Source organism: Vidua macroura, chromosome 3, assembly GCF_024509145.1.
Source record: "Vidua macroura isolate BioBank_ID:100142 chromosome 3, ASM2450914v1, whole genome shotgun sequence".
NCBI classification, from domain to species: Eukaryota; Metazoa; Chordata; class Aves; order Passeriformes; family Viduidae; genus Vidua; species Vidua macroura.
The window spans coordinates 98,901,774-98,917,039 of NC_071573.1; positions in this window are offsets into that span (position 1 = coordinate 98,901,774).

Genomic DNA, 15,266 nt, shown 5'->3' on the forward strand with positions numbered 1-15,266 from the left:
TTTTGGCAGCTGCTAAGCAGCCAGCAAATACAAGTGAGTGACGTTCCAGAGAACGGGATGACCTTGCCACCAGTAAATCCATGTGGACAGGTTGGAAGAAAGCTCATGTCTACAGGGCAAGACAGACAGATGACAGTTTTTTCCCAGGGTAAGACAACTCACTTGGTGGACACAACAGACAATCTGGCTACTGCATCTGTAATCCAGATGGTCATTAGTATTTGAGAATGGCTCACTATTACTGAGCCCAGTTTAGTTAATTTAATGTAGATGACCTTCTTTGCTTCACCTCCAAACCAGACAGTCACTTTTTGCCTAGAAGACCCCCAGCTTTAAATATGATGAGCATTAAAGAACATTAGTGCATGCAGACCCAAGCATTTAATATGTGCTGGTATTTGTGCCATTTATAAAATATACATCAGAAGTAATATGCTGTATTTTCAGACATACTAACGCACTCCATGGCAAGTTTCCTATGTGCATAATTTGGGTTATTATGCATAATAGCAAGGGGGTTTTTATTTTGCTTTGTTTTTTTGTGAAACTCTTTGAAGCTCATATTTTCAGTAGATAAAAATGGGCAGAGTTTCTCTAAGATTATCAGCTGAAACGCTAAAGCCTAAAGTTCTACTTTAAAAAAAATGCAGAGAGCAAGCTTTCAGAGGACTGTAAAAACAAATATGAAAAGACTGGATGGAAAACAGAACCCAGATTTTTCTTGATGTTTTGATCATTACTATTTGAAATTAAAATATGTATTATATTTTGGGAAAATAATGAATTGTTAGAAGATTTGGGAAGGGGTTAAAAAAATTTACCTCAACCTGCCTCCTTAATAATTTTCTTTGTATATAGGTAAAGTAGAAATACAGAGACTAAAAATCTGAAAGATCTCTTTTTTTTTTGTTTTCCACTGATTTTACAATTCACCTGAAAGCTACAAGCATTTCAGCAGCTTTAAGAGTGTACCCTTGAAACACTTTCTTTATTTCTGTAAGTGCTTATGCATGTTTTTCTCCATCATTGAGAAGGGAGATTTTAAAAAGAAAAATAGTTGTAACTGTGACTGTAATCAGTGTTTACAATTTACAGTGCAGACTTACCAGCGAGATGTTGCAGATGTCTTGAAGGGTATTCATCTGAAGAATCAGGTGGCACTTACAGTGTCCTACAATGGATATAAAAAAATTGAAATTCTTGTGTTTGTCACTTATTTAAAAAGTGTCACTTACTGAATTTAGAGTGAAACACCATACTGTGATTATTTTTTTCCACTTCCTATAGATTTTCAGGATGACTTGGGACTGGTGTCATAAGATATTGAAAGATATTTTTGTGACTAAGATTTACAGTGGATTTACATAGAATTCAAGAGACCTAAACAACTAAGATGTATCACCAAGGATGTATTTAGGCTGATTAGAAAGGTTTAAGCCTGACTTCAAGAGCTATAAAACTTCAACCATTTGGATTATATGAGAAGTGGGTAAATGCCACATTATTAGCATGAGAAGGGTATAAAATCTCAGCTGCATGCCTAGCTGTGATGGCTGCTCCACTTTGGTTCACTGAATGGCAGCAGTGACACTCGGGCAGCTGGAATACTAAAACAGCTCTGCTATCTGATCCTACCACACCTTTGAAAATTACACAAGGCATCATATTCAGCCAAAACTCAAGCTAGTTGTAGTCTTCTCAATCTTAATTGAATTTTATCCAGAACATTGGTCACGCTCTCTTCAATCTACAGATTTAAAATTACTTCTGTCCCTACCCAGAATAAATCTCACCTGATTATACTCTGGTCTTCCTTTGTCCTTCCTATTGAAAGTGGACCACTGTCCAAAGGCATGAAAGATTCATGGTACTGGAGAGAGGAAGAAGAAACAAAAAGGGTCTGGATTTATAGTCCACTGCCAGGAAAAACCTGGAAATTAGGTGTCCTAGTTCTAACGTTCATTCTTTCAGGGATGGCAGGGATGGCAAATGTTTTTTTCAATTAATAAGTCTGTGAATGCTTGAATAACGTAGTATGAACTTTGAGTGCAGCTCCATATCTCAGTTACCCTTCTCTACAAAACAAGAATACTCGCTTTCTCCTGCCCTTTATGCATCCTGACATTATATTAACTTTTTCTGAATGGGAATTTTCAGGCAAGGACAGCTCTCTGTAAAACCCAAATGGAAAGAGTTCCCTGTAATGAGGCCTGCTCTATACCAAAGACACATTTTCTCAGCTGCAGACTCACATGCCTCTCCATTTGATGCCCTAGAACAATATCCCTCCATATACCTAATACCTGTTCTAGAAAAGAAAAGAAAAGCAAACAGAAAATCCGGGCAGTAGTTACCTACTGTGTTGACCGCCCTGTTGCCACGCAGTAGCACAGCTGCCACCTCCCCGCTCAGCTGGGCTCATTGTCAGGCAGGAATGCCCCGGGAGGCACAGCTGATGTTTGTGTCCTGCACAGATGGGCGCATCCCTTCCTGCCCTGGTGTTTGCTGGAGTCCCGAGCAGGGGATGCTGCGGGGTGGAGCTGAACCATCTTGCCCCCCAGCCATCCTTGTCCTCCACCATCCTTCTCCAGTGCCCTTCAGCCGGGGAACTCTGCTCCACTGGACACTGGCACTAGGGTGACCTCTGCAGCCTAGAATTCCTTTGCAGTAGGCACCAAAACTCCTTTTACATTATTACAAGGTCAGTTCAGAAACCAACAGCAGCAAGATAAGGACATTCCCCAGCTGTCAGTTACATATAAGACAAAAAAAAAAAAAACACAATGGTTATAAAAAATGTGAGAACTCCAACACCAATATATTTCATTTCACTTCCCTTTACATCCCTGACTTCTGTCAGCATTTCTGGAGTCTCAAGAGGGGGAGCTAGTTAGCTAACAGAGTCCAGGCTGTTAGAGAAACTTCCCTTGGCAGCAGCCCACAGCTTTCAGATTTTAAGCGAAGCAGAATGAAAACGGAGTTCACAGCTTCAGCTCATCCCCAAGAAGCACTTTGTACAGCATTGCTGCTCCTGCTTTCCCCGTAAACCTAACTGATTATTGAAGATATCACATAGACACAGCATGAAAGCTGATTATGTCTTGACAAGCAAAAAAACATAAACAGAATTTTTAATCATGAGACACACAAATGAGCTTGTAAAAAGCTTACAAACATATAATATACAGATCTAAATAAGCAAAGGAATATAACCTTACATACAGAATGACCTGTGACTGAAATTTTTGCATCAAAGACACGGTACAGAATTTTTGCAGTTTAACACAGTACAGAATTTCACATAAGAAATGTCAGGGAAGGAAAGTGATTCATACCTATTCAGACAAGAACTTTTCTTCTAGCAAAATGAAAGACATTCATTTGTCTTTAAGAAACATGGAGGAGTTCTGGGTCTTTGCAGAATCTTGTACCAGTTAGCTCATTATGTGGAACAGCAAGTAACTTTTACATCTCTTGCTATCTCTGAGCTTTCATAACAAAGCTCAAACATAGTCCCTTTGTGTGGTTTATCTCTCCATTTGCTATTCTTCTTCCTTAGTTATACACTCCCCACCCACAAACACACCTGTGTGCTCATCTGCCTTTGGAGGTGCTGTCAGTGGTGAGCCCTGACTGCTGCTCCCTGGGCAAACACTCACACAAGTGTGCAGCATGGGCCAAGGGCTGCTGTAACTCCTCTAAGAGCTTGCTGTCAAATAACATGCAAGCTTTTTGTGCAAGATCACTCTTTTACTGTGCCTTTTTTTCCGTTAGATATACTCTTTTAATTGAAAGCAATGTGGCAAAATTGCCAGTTGTAACTTCAAAGTCTGGAAGCCTCCAGCAGGCTACAAGTTTTATGCTGCATTTGCCCCATCCAGCTCTATCAAGCCAGGCAGTTCAAATGGCATATGAGTTCTATAAACCCTTTTTCCCACCAGGGTCTTCTAAACATTTAGGCCTGGCAACAGTGGAGATGTACAAGGCTCACACTGTGCTCTGAAAGTCACACGTGGCAACTCTTGTTCTAAATCCTTGTTTATTTCTTGTTCTTGCTACAAAGCGATACTGTGACAGGTCAGGTCCCATTACATGTAACTATTGCCACACACTGATACCATTCCCCTACATTCCATTTCTGATTTTAGCTTTTCTAAATACTGCTTCATGGCCAAAATCTTTTGCTGCGCTGAAGCACATAGCAAATTACATTGCTGTTGTCAATTCCATTCCTCCACAATTCTGCAAGGAAAATATCCCACAATACATTAACTCTTGTCTTCTGTAATACTCTTTTCCATTAGAAGAAAAATATTTTGTTCAATGGCAAAACTGATGGTATTTATATGTGTCTCTTGGTAAGACGGAAATGTTGAAATAATTGTAATTTTTGTCATTGATTTTTTTCAAGCCTTGATTTGGAATTATAAAGCTATTAGGGATCATAGGGAAAGTCACAGAAAACTGTGTTATCATTCTCTGTAAACACAAACTCATTTTTCTTTCCTGTTTGCATTAGTTTATGTTTTCCTTTCCTTTCTATGTTTTGAATCTTATGATATAACTTTCCGCTTTGCATGTCAACTGCTTTACATATGAACCTTCCTCACTTAGACACATGTCAAAATAGAGTAGAGCTGATTGTTACTCAACAAATAGTATTTTCATATGTTTTCCAACAAATTCCACTTCTGAGATACAAAGCAAAGTAGATCAGTTCAGAACAATCTGGCCAAGGCTGGTCACCATAGTCATTGGATCCTAAATAACTTTGGGGCTCTCAACTGAAAGCATGAAAGGTGAAGAGGCTTCCATTACTCTGCAGTTGATATTAGTCACTAGTGAAACATTCTAATAATAGGAACAGTGAGTAGTATATGACATCTCTGAAAACAACAGTAAAGCAAGAATAATTTAAATAAATAACATAGTAAAGCAAAATAAATATTAATTTTTAAAGTATTTTACCTTCATTTTATTCTTGGAGACATAGAACTAACTTTTGTGTTCGCTTAAGGTACTCAGTGATCAATGTCTATTGAGGTGATCATGATTTGTTGCAGACTTGGAAGATGCAAAACCACTGATGCAATTTTATTTGGTCATAATGCTTGAGCATGACTCTCCTAGTGGGCTGAACACAATCCTGCTCTTCTGTCTGTGAATGCAATGCATGGTTGTGTTGCTGTCCATGAGCACTTGTGAAGTGCTGGGAAAGAGGCAGGGCTCTGCCTTCACCTACCAGACAGCCAAGTGCATTGTATGGCAACCTTTTCCAGGGCACTGCAGGTGCAGAACCAGAGGGTCACAAGGACAAGACCAGAGCCAAAAGGGAAGCATGTCTCAACTCAATCTTTGCAGATTACATTGTGAGTAGATATAATGAATTTAATCCTTTTTCTATAGCAAATTGCATCACTTCGGCTGCATACTTTGGCTGCATACCATGGCTCACAGTTAAGAAGCAAACTCTCCCTGAGCTCTTTATGAGATTAAAATACAGAAGCAATCTGAACCACTATTGTCTAAAGTTTTTCTGAGCTAGAATTTAATATTGCTCTTACAAACATCAAGTTACAGGATTGAAAACAGTGTGCTCTTTCCTTTGCTGTTAAGAGTATCCTACTTTGGAAAAATAAGGCTCTCAATTTCAGCTGAATGGTTTCTTTCAAGAGATAAGATAAGGTCCATCAAATCACATTGTTTTATAATTATTTGATAGTGTTTTCTGCTTTGATGGAGGTACTTGAAATATGAAGCTTGCTGGCAGTGGAAGTAGAAGCACAGCTTATCATTCATTGTTGCTATAGATGAAGATGCTTCTCTAGGTTCTGCAAAAGGGAGCATTCCCTGTTCCAAATATGAAACTTCTAATGAATTAGTTTGGTACTCAGAAGATGAAAATCTTTCAATTCTTTGGTATGGGAAAGGCGTCTGAGTGTCTGCTTCCAAGCCTTTCCTTCCTGTGCCTCAAATCCTTGTTCATACTAAATGCAGTAGTCACTGACAGGACAAGAATGGTGTCCTTTGTTCACAGTGTGGTGTTTCAAGGTGATGTCAGATGTGGTATCAGCAAATAAAACTGACAAATAAAGCAGGGGAAGCAAAAACATGTCTTGTAGAAAGGAATAAACTTTCAGATGATTCGGTCTCTATCTTGATTCACTGAATGATTCCTGAATTGGAAGCCTGCATGGTAGTAGCATGGGGAAAAGGGGGGTTGACAATAAAATAAAGAAGAGGGGCATCTCATCACCCAGTAAGACCTGATTTGAGTCATGAAGAGAAGGCTGCAGTCTCCACTCTAGCGGTTTCTCCTAGGACATGCTGCTGCAGGGTTGTTTACTACCCCATTCCTCACTTCTGCAGCACTCATCAAAGTCAAAGAACAGATGCCATAGCACATAGTCCACTGAAGATGATTCACTTCAGCAATTCTTAAACACCTTTTCTCTCTTGTCTCTAGTTAAAGTTATCTTTTACCGCCACATTATCATTTTCTTCTGTGATAAGAATATCCAGCTTAATAGCAGCGTTTAAGACTTGTCAATAGAATCTTTACTTCTCTATAGAGAATTTCATAGCTCTTGTTTTCTTCCTTTTTATTTAGAGTCCATGGCTTTTACAATTATATCAGAATGTGGCCATCAGCTGAACATCAGTGGTATTGCTAGCTGAAGCCTATGAGCTTTGTGGGACTTGTTTATCAGGCTTGTGAATTCTGGCAGAGGCAGCTGTAGAGTTTCAATTAAATTAACAGATTTGCACAGACCCTAATATCTGACCTGAACTGCTCAGTAGTAGGAAAATTACTGCATTCCTTTTTTTAATTCCTTATTTTTCTCAGCTCTTAATAGAAGCAGGTAAGAACAACTGCTTTTAAGCTCATGGGCTACATTTCATCCTCCCACACGAATCATGAGATTTCCATTGAGCAGTTCATAGTTGTTCTACAGAGCCGTTTGCTTGATCATAGAGGAGACATCTACAAAATCCAATCGAGAAAATTCAACTGATTTGCAGTGGAACTCTCCAATATCAGGGAGTTAAGTATCATATGTCTAGCTATCCAAACTCCTCTGTTCACAAGTTTGGGCTTCTGAAGTCACTTTCTGGCCTTTGGGAGTTGTGAATTTGTCAGGACATCCTGTCACTTAACTGTTTCACCCAGGGACCATCTTTGTATGCCAAATGTCTCCATGCTGAGCAGGGCTGCTTTCTTTAACTTTGAGATTTCTGCTACTCCGAATGAGTCATGATCCACCACAATCTTAATTATCTCATTAACATATTTTCTTTATGCTTGGCTAGCCTCTACCTATTAAAGAAAAAATGGCTGGGTACCCCAAATAATACAAAAGCCCACTGGCATTTTGCAGAGTCCTTCACACTGCATAGATCCAAACAAAAGCACTCTAATAGGCTCAAATCATTGTTTGTGTTTCAAGCTGAGCAATCATAAAGATGACATGAGGGATCAGAGTAACAAAATCATTGAGTTTGAAGGAGATCTTCAAGATCAGCCAGTCTTGCCATCAACCCAGCACCACCATAATCACCTTTAAATCATATTCCCAAGTGCCACATCCTGACACCTTTTGAAAACTTCCAGAGATGGTGATTTCACTACATCCCTGGAAAACATCCTAATTCCTGACCACTCTTTCAGTGATTTTCTTTTTTTTTTTTTTTTTTTTTAAATCTAATAGGAACCTCCCCAGGTGCAATGTGAGGTCATTTCACCTCATCCTGTCACTTGAGACATGGCAGAAGAGAACAACCCTCCATCTGGCTATAACCTCCTTTCAGGCAGTTGTAGAAAGCAATGAGATCCCCTCTGTCCCTCCTCTTCTCCAGCCAAAACAACCCCAGTTCCCTCAGCTGTTCCTTATAAGACATTTTCTAGACCATTTATTGGCTTCATTGGCCATCCTTGGGCACTTCAGTACCTTAGTGTCCCCTTTGATGTCACAGGGGAAAGCCAACCCTCCAGATGACACTGCCATGGTTACTACAAGGCCAACATTCAGCCCCATGGCACCTTCTGTGTATGGTGTGTGAAAGGCAGTCGGCTGTTAGGGGATTACCTCCTGGAGCATGTTTGTACCACATTTCCAGCTGCCTGGGTGGCACTGTGCTAATTGCTAACTGGCTGTTGCACTAGGTACATAAAAGGTGTCTTGTGACTGTCCATCAGTGATGTCACAACTACGTCAATAATCTTCAGTAAATACACAAAGTTTGACTTTTATCCTTTCCCTTACAATTCCCATTACATAATACCTAAGAGACTCTCCAGGCATTGCATTTCTAAGGCGATTAGTGCATTTCTTGAGCAGCTAATGTCACTTGGCCTCTGGCTCTGTGCCTCAAAGCTCCAAAGCTGGTGCAAGCGTTAACCCTCCAAATTGCACTGTTTGTTGTGCCTGCTGCCTAATCAAACTGCTTCATAAATTCCTTCCATATAAATTGCTTGAGTGTCACTCTAAACACAGGAAAATATTGAGAATAATTATTAAAAAAAACATTTTCCTACTAATCTCCTGGTAAAGAATATGAGAAGCCTTCAAGTCAAAGTTAGTTTTGCTGAGAATTCACAACTAAAATCTTAAGTCTTCTCTGTGTGAAAAAAATACTTATTTTCTTTCTCATAGAGTGGGATTAAATCGATCATGTTTACTATGTCTCCTTACAGACAGTACAAGCAGATCAGAATCTGAAGCAGTAATAGTAAAACCTCAGAATGAAATAATGTGTTCACTATCTGAAGTGCTGGATGACTCTCTGTGGTAGCAGAAAACAACATATTCCGATTCACTAACTGCCAAAAATATGTACATAAAAACAATGGAACTAGCATGCTGCTTCAGCTCAGTTATAGGGAAAAGAGCTGCAGTTTCCTCACTATCACAGCCACCTTTCTGTCTTGTCTTACTGCCCCAGCAAGCCTTGGGTCTGCTGTGAGTTGTCTTATAACAGGTGACAGGGCAAGAGATGTGAGATGAGATCCATGATGCCTGACTTTCTGGGATGCAGAGGTCTTACTGGTAGGAGAAATAAAGGAAAAGACAATGCCTCATAACACCTCAGGTCTTTGAAAAGTGCATTTGAATGTATTATAGCACAAGAAGGCAGCTGGGAATTTATTAACCATGATTTTCAAAAATTGAAACTCTGCTTTATAAAGTGTTTTTTTTTTTTTTAAGAGCAAGTCATATGCAAGATCAGTGTTCACTGACTGTATCTCCATTTTGACCTAACAGCACAATCCCATTTCATAAAAGAAATATTTTTCTCATTCTCCTATCAAATTTCTGCTAGCTGCTGTACCTGAAGTTTGAGACTAGAGAATATGAAGAATTTAGATGCAGAGGAATATAAATGAGCATTGACCTCGAAAGAGTCTTCCATAAGATATGTTCTGAAACACTGTTGCTCTTTTTCCAATTTTTAAATTTTATTCCTTCTGTTTTTGGGGGTGACAGTCTATTTTGCACAGCATGTCTTTCACAATGAGATGTACATTTCAATATTTGAACAATATCAATGTTTTAGATCAATGTTTTGCAATCACCCAAGCCAACTGCCATTTTGTGAGATAAAACTGTCTTGTTTTAACAAAGAAAGAGAAGCTAATACCTTTACTTGAATTTAGCTGAATTCTGAGTGGCAACTTCCCAGGGTTCTGGTTTTCTTAAAACTCTTACAAAGTAGCACTATGTAGGATGCAATACCATTGATTTTAACATATGGCATTACACGTGTGTAAGGATTACATTTGGTAGCAAAGACTCAAAGGATTGAAACAGAACCAATGCCAGACAACTCCAAGATGGACCCACCAATGGCCAAGGCTGAGACCATCAGCAACAGAGATGGCCCCTCAGGGATAACATAAGAAGGGGAAAAGAGTCAGATGAGAGAAGTGAGAATATGTGAGAGCAACAGCCCTGCAAACCCTAAGGTCAATGAAGGAGGAGGGACAGGAGGTGCTCCACATGCAGGACAGAGTCCCCTGCAGTCCATGGTGCAGCCCATGAAGGTTCATGGTGGAGCAGAGATCTACCTGCAGCCTGTGTAGGACCCCACACCAGAACAGAGGGATGCCCAGAGGGGGCTGTGACCCTGTAGGAAGCCCACACTGGAGCAGTCTGTTCCTGGCAGTACCTGTGGCCCCAAGGAGAGAGCAGCCCTCTCTGGAGCAGGTTTGCTGACAGGACCTCTGACCACACAGGCAACCCACACTGGAGCAGCCTGTTACTGAAGGACTGTACCCTGTGGCAAGGGAACCACTTTGGAGCAGTTAATGAGCTGCAGCCCATGGGAAGGCCTCACACTGGAGAAGTTCATGGAGGACTGTCTCCTCTGGAAGGGACTTCAGGCAAGAGCAGGGAAAGGGTGTTTGGAGTGCTGTCACTTAGGCAGAGGGAGTGGCAGGAACGAGTGATGAGCTGACTGCAGTCCCCATTCCCCATTCCCTGGACCATTGGAGGGAAGGAGAGAGAGAAAATGGGAGTGAAGTTGAGCCCAGGAATAAAGGTGGTGTTGGGGGAACATGTTTTAAGATTTGGGTTTATTTCTCATTATTCTTCTCTGATTTGATTGGTAAGAAATTAAACTAATGTCTCCAAAAGGATCCTGTTTCCCATGATGGTCCCTGGTGAGTGATCTCTCCCTGCCCTTATCTCAACCCATGAGCCTTCCATTATACTTCCTCTCCTCTGCCCAGCTGAGGAGGGCAGTGATAGAGATGAGCACCTGGCATCCAGTCAGGGTCAACCAACAGCAGTTTCTTGGTCAATCATGTTAACGAAATTGTTCTTTTAAATTTTATTTCCTTAATGCACTATTTAAAAATTATATTATGTTACAAGATAGTCCTAAGATAAACCAATTTAAGATAATGAACCTAATTCTTTCTTTTCTTTAACACTGCTTAATGCTCCTCTGCTAGAGATAATAACATTTTCTAGGTGACAGCTACTAAATTCAGAGGCACAGGGCTTTGAAACAAAAAGAGCCTTCCCATTGCTAGCTGCTGGTATTGTTCCTCTTCTGCCCTTCCCTCAAGGGCAGTTTTGCCTCACAATGTACTTCAGGGGCCTAGTACTTCACTGGCATGTTTATCACTCTCTGTTCTGTATTGGAATTTTTTTGGTTCTGCGCAAATATTAGATGCAGAGGCCATCCTGATACCCTGACAGGCGTGTAGTATACCATGTTAGAGACAGTTGTAATATTTGGACAGCTAGAATGCAGTCATCTTAAGACAGTAAAGTCCCACCTGGCCAAAAGGTTACTTCTGCCCAAGGAATGATGGAAGGTTCAGCTGGCCAAAAAATTCTGATCAAAAATTATTTCTTTTTTTTTAAACTTTCAACATCTCTTGGAAATAGTGACCTTCAATAAAATTCTGGTTGCCCTGCATCACCCAGACACCTGTATCACTGCTACCTTCTGTGCAGACTTAATCTATTAGCAGAGAAGCCCATATCTTCCCTGACCCAGAATATCAGGGCGAGCATGCAGACAAGCTGCCATTAACACAGATTGTTCAGGGCTTCCCAAAGTTTCCCAGGCTTGCAACTCACATGAGCTCCAAAGTCCTAAAGGTCAGATAGCAAAGGTGATCTTAGTGTCAATTATGTCAGTTATACCAATTTCCTATCTGCTCACTAGGCAGACTCACTCTTCAAGTGTTTCTAAATCTGTGTCAGTCAGCCAGGAAAATGCAAATGTTTCATTCTTTTCCTTTCTTCTTTTTTCTTTGTCAGCTCTATTACAGAAAAAAGGCAAGCAAGATTCATTCTTGGTGGAAAATCTAATGATCACAACATGCTATGTTAAGATAAAGAAATTAGTCTTGTTGGCCTAGTTTAGTTCATTTACTTTATGCTCTCTTCCAATTTGCTACTTTACTGCAAATTAATATATAATCTGGATATCCAAACATTCTTCAATCTCTGTAATAGTGTGTGCTGATAAACTGAGACATAAGATGTTTTCTGCATAGCAGCTAAAATAAAGCAACTTAAAGTAGCAGTACATTGGTAAAAGTAATTTTCAGATCTGGTACAAAACATTGCAGGAACTGCCAGATCAATTTGCATAGAAATAGAAAGCATTATGTGGCCCTCATAATCCCAGTAATACACACCTCAGTAGCAGTTTTTTAGGGAACCTAGAGGAGTTTTTCCATAAACATCACACTCTTATATTTACACAGACTGTTTTCCTCATCAAATGACAGGCTTGATCAATGTATGGAATCAGAGTGATTCCTCATGGTTTAGCTAAGGCAATGCTAGCCTATTTTATTACTTGACTTACTTTTTTCTCAGCTGACAGGAGTACTATATAGGATACAAAAAGCAGGGGACAAGCATTAGCTTCATGTGACATGTAACAAACAGAGAAGAAAAAAGTAGGGCAGAAGGAGGGATATGGAACATATTTCTGCCATGTCCATAAGAGCAGCTGGCAGCTGCACATCACCAAAACATTCTGCTACATTCATTTCAAGATTTTACAGCAGTTTCTGAACTATACTAAGCTGATCTTATATTTTTTACAGCTAAGCTTTCAGAATTCATTTTCAAAATACAGGCATGCTAATGTACTGCCTTAAAAGCACTTTACATAACTGCTTCAGTAATTTAGTAGGTAACTAAAGTGATATTCACAGTGACTCAAAGCAGCTAACAAGGAATCCATTTAGAATACCATCTTTCCAGTTTCACAGGCATCCATGGAGCTATAAAAAATCTGTACTGTAATATGCTTGTCAGGTGACTAATGACCGGAATTAATTTGTTTTCACATCCCAAGATTCCTTTTCTGTTTTATCAACATTTAATTAAAACCATTCAAACCCCTTTGTAGAGTGCAAGTAGCTCCACAAATTCAACTACTATAAAGACTGTGAAAGCAAGTAATAATGAATCTGCATGTATAGTGGTATTTGCCATAGCAATGAGATCTGCTCTTGATCTGAGCTTCCAGCTTTAGGCTTATCTCTGAAAACAGCAACACTTTTCAGGATAGACTTGAAGCATAGGTGAAATATCTTGTTAAGGGATATGGTCAAACGAAAAATTATTGCTGGCATGTCTGGTCTTGTTTTCCGATGTCAATTTCAAAAGTTATTTTTTATTATTATTTCTTTGCAGAAAACAATTTCACTTTAAAAAGAGCAAGAATAATAAACTGATTAGGTAGTGAAGGTCTGGTTCCATTCAATAACCATCCACTCTTTGAGGATTACAGTGTGATGCAAACATTGCAGCAAAAGTTTACTGTGAAATTTTGTCTCAATGGTAGCATTTGGGAAGGTAAATTTGCCCTGCCTCCAGAAAACAGTTTGATTCAATAGTTTTCATCTTCACACTGCTATTGTGCTTGCAACCTGTATTACCATTCATACTCCAGCAATATGTTCTGATCCCAGTGGGGATCCTACTATCTCAATAATGGAGACATGGCCTTTTCCCACTGATTTTGTGATGGAGTGATCTAAACAGAAATCATTTTCAAGAGCACCTGTGTTAGAATAAAGATCCTTTTCCAGAATGTCAGCTGTAGTGAATAGATTCAAATGATGACCCAATACTCAGAGAATATACCAGTTCAAAAGGCTGTATTTGCTGGCATGCCATTAACATATAATACCAACTTTGTACAACAGCATTAAAATTACCAACTTGTCTAGTATTCATCCAGTCAGATATTCACTTTTAAAGTTCCTTTCTGTACTCTCAGTATTACAGGAAATGAGGGAGGTAAGCTCCAAATGACATATGCATTTCTTAGGATGTTCCCTAAGGAGGGCAAATTGAGTATCATCACCTTAAATTCATAAAGAGGGATTTAAGGCAAATACAGATTAAATCAGTTCTCAAAGTTCAAGCAGAATATTTGCAGCACAGATGGGATTTCACCCGAATTTCTTGAGTTCTCGTCCAAAACATCATGTCTCCATTTTATTTTAATGATTTCATGTCTGAATTAAAAGCTCTATTAAACAAATGTTTTTGTCTTTTTAATCACATGATAACACAATGAAACCTTCTGCTAGCAGCTTTAGGAAAAAATCTTATAAATAGGATGCCTTTTTTATATAATATAGGAAATTATATCATTTAATTCAGAGAGTTATAGCCAAAGTTTCTCTCATGAGATATTTACATCAGGTTTGACTTGCACACATTGTTATAGCTCTGTTCAAATATGCTTCCTACCAGCAATGATGTAAAGTGTTAAAAGATACCAAGTTATTGCTAAAAATGTTGCACCAATTCCCAACATTTGTTCCCTGGAGATAGGGGAAAGTCTGGTATTACATATCGTTGTCTTCTAAATATGAACTTCTTGAACAAACAATCCCAGAGAAGTGCCATGACTGTTGCAATGCCTGTAAAGCTATTATTTCAGCAGAGTAGCAATAGCAGCAACTCCACAGATTAGGGTTTTATCAACCCTGTAAATGAGAATAAAAAGAAACAGAACAAGCAAGGGTTTGTTTTGGAATAGTCACATCTCTGCAAGTCACTGAAAGTCAAGCAAGGTAATGATGTTCCAAAACTGACTGAAAAAAGTTGATTAATTTACAGTTTCTTGTCAAATTGACAATTCCATATCTTCTCTAAGGAAGAACACAAAAACTTCCTCTGAATTCTAAGGAAAAAAAATACTACTTAACAATGTAATACATTTTATATTGCTAAAACTGAGTATCATAAAAGTGGAAGAGTGCAATCTGATTTATAATTTTTAGCTAATTAGCTATTTTGTGGCCATCTAAGGAAATGACACAAAGAAAAATTGTGGCAAAAATCTGGCCATTTACCCAAAATGTGGGATTTAATGTTGATCTGAATTTTATTTATGCTGCTAAATTTCTGCTTTTGCCTAAGGAAACAAACCAAACAAACAACACACCCCACATCTCAAAAAAAGAAAGTCATTAAAAACAACAAGAAGAAAAAGTCTTCCTCGTCACAGGCAATTTGGCCTCAAAAGAAATTGTAACTATCAACATAAAGGGTATTGTCTTCAAATAGAATAGATATATCAGTTTTCCAAAAGGCTTGGCCAAGACAGAAAATTCTTAACAGCTAAAAACAATAATATTTCAAATAAGAAAACAATTTTTTAAAAAAAGTTCAAGTACTTCACTGAAGTTAATGGAAATGATATTTTTTATTTTTTTCCACTATTTCCCATTAAACTTTTAGTGATCTCTTACTTAGGAACCATTTGGTGAATTG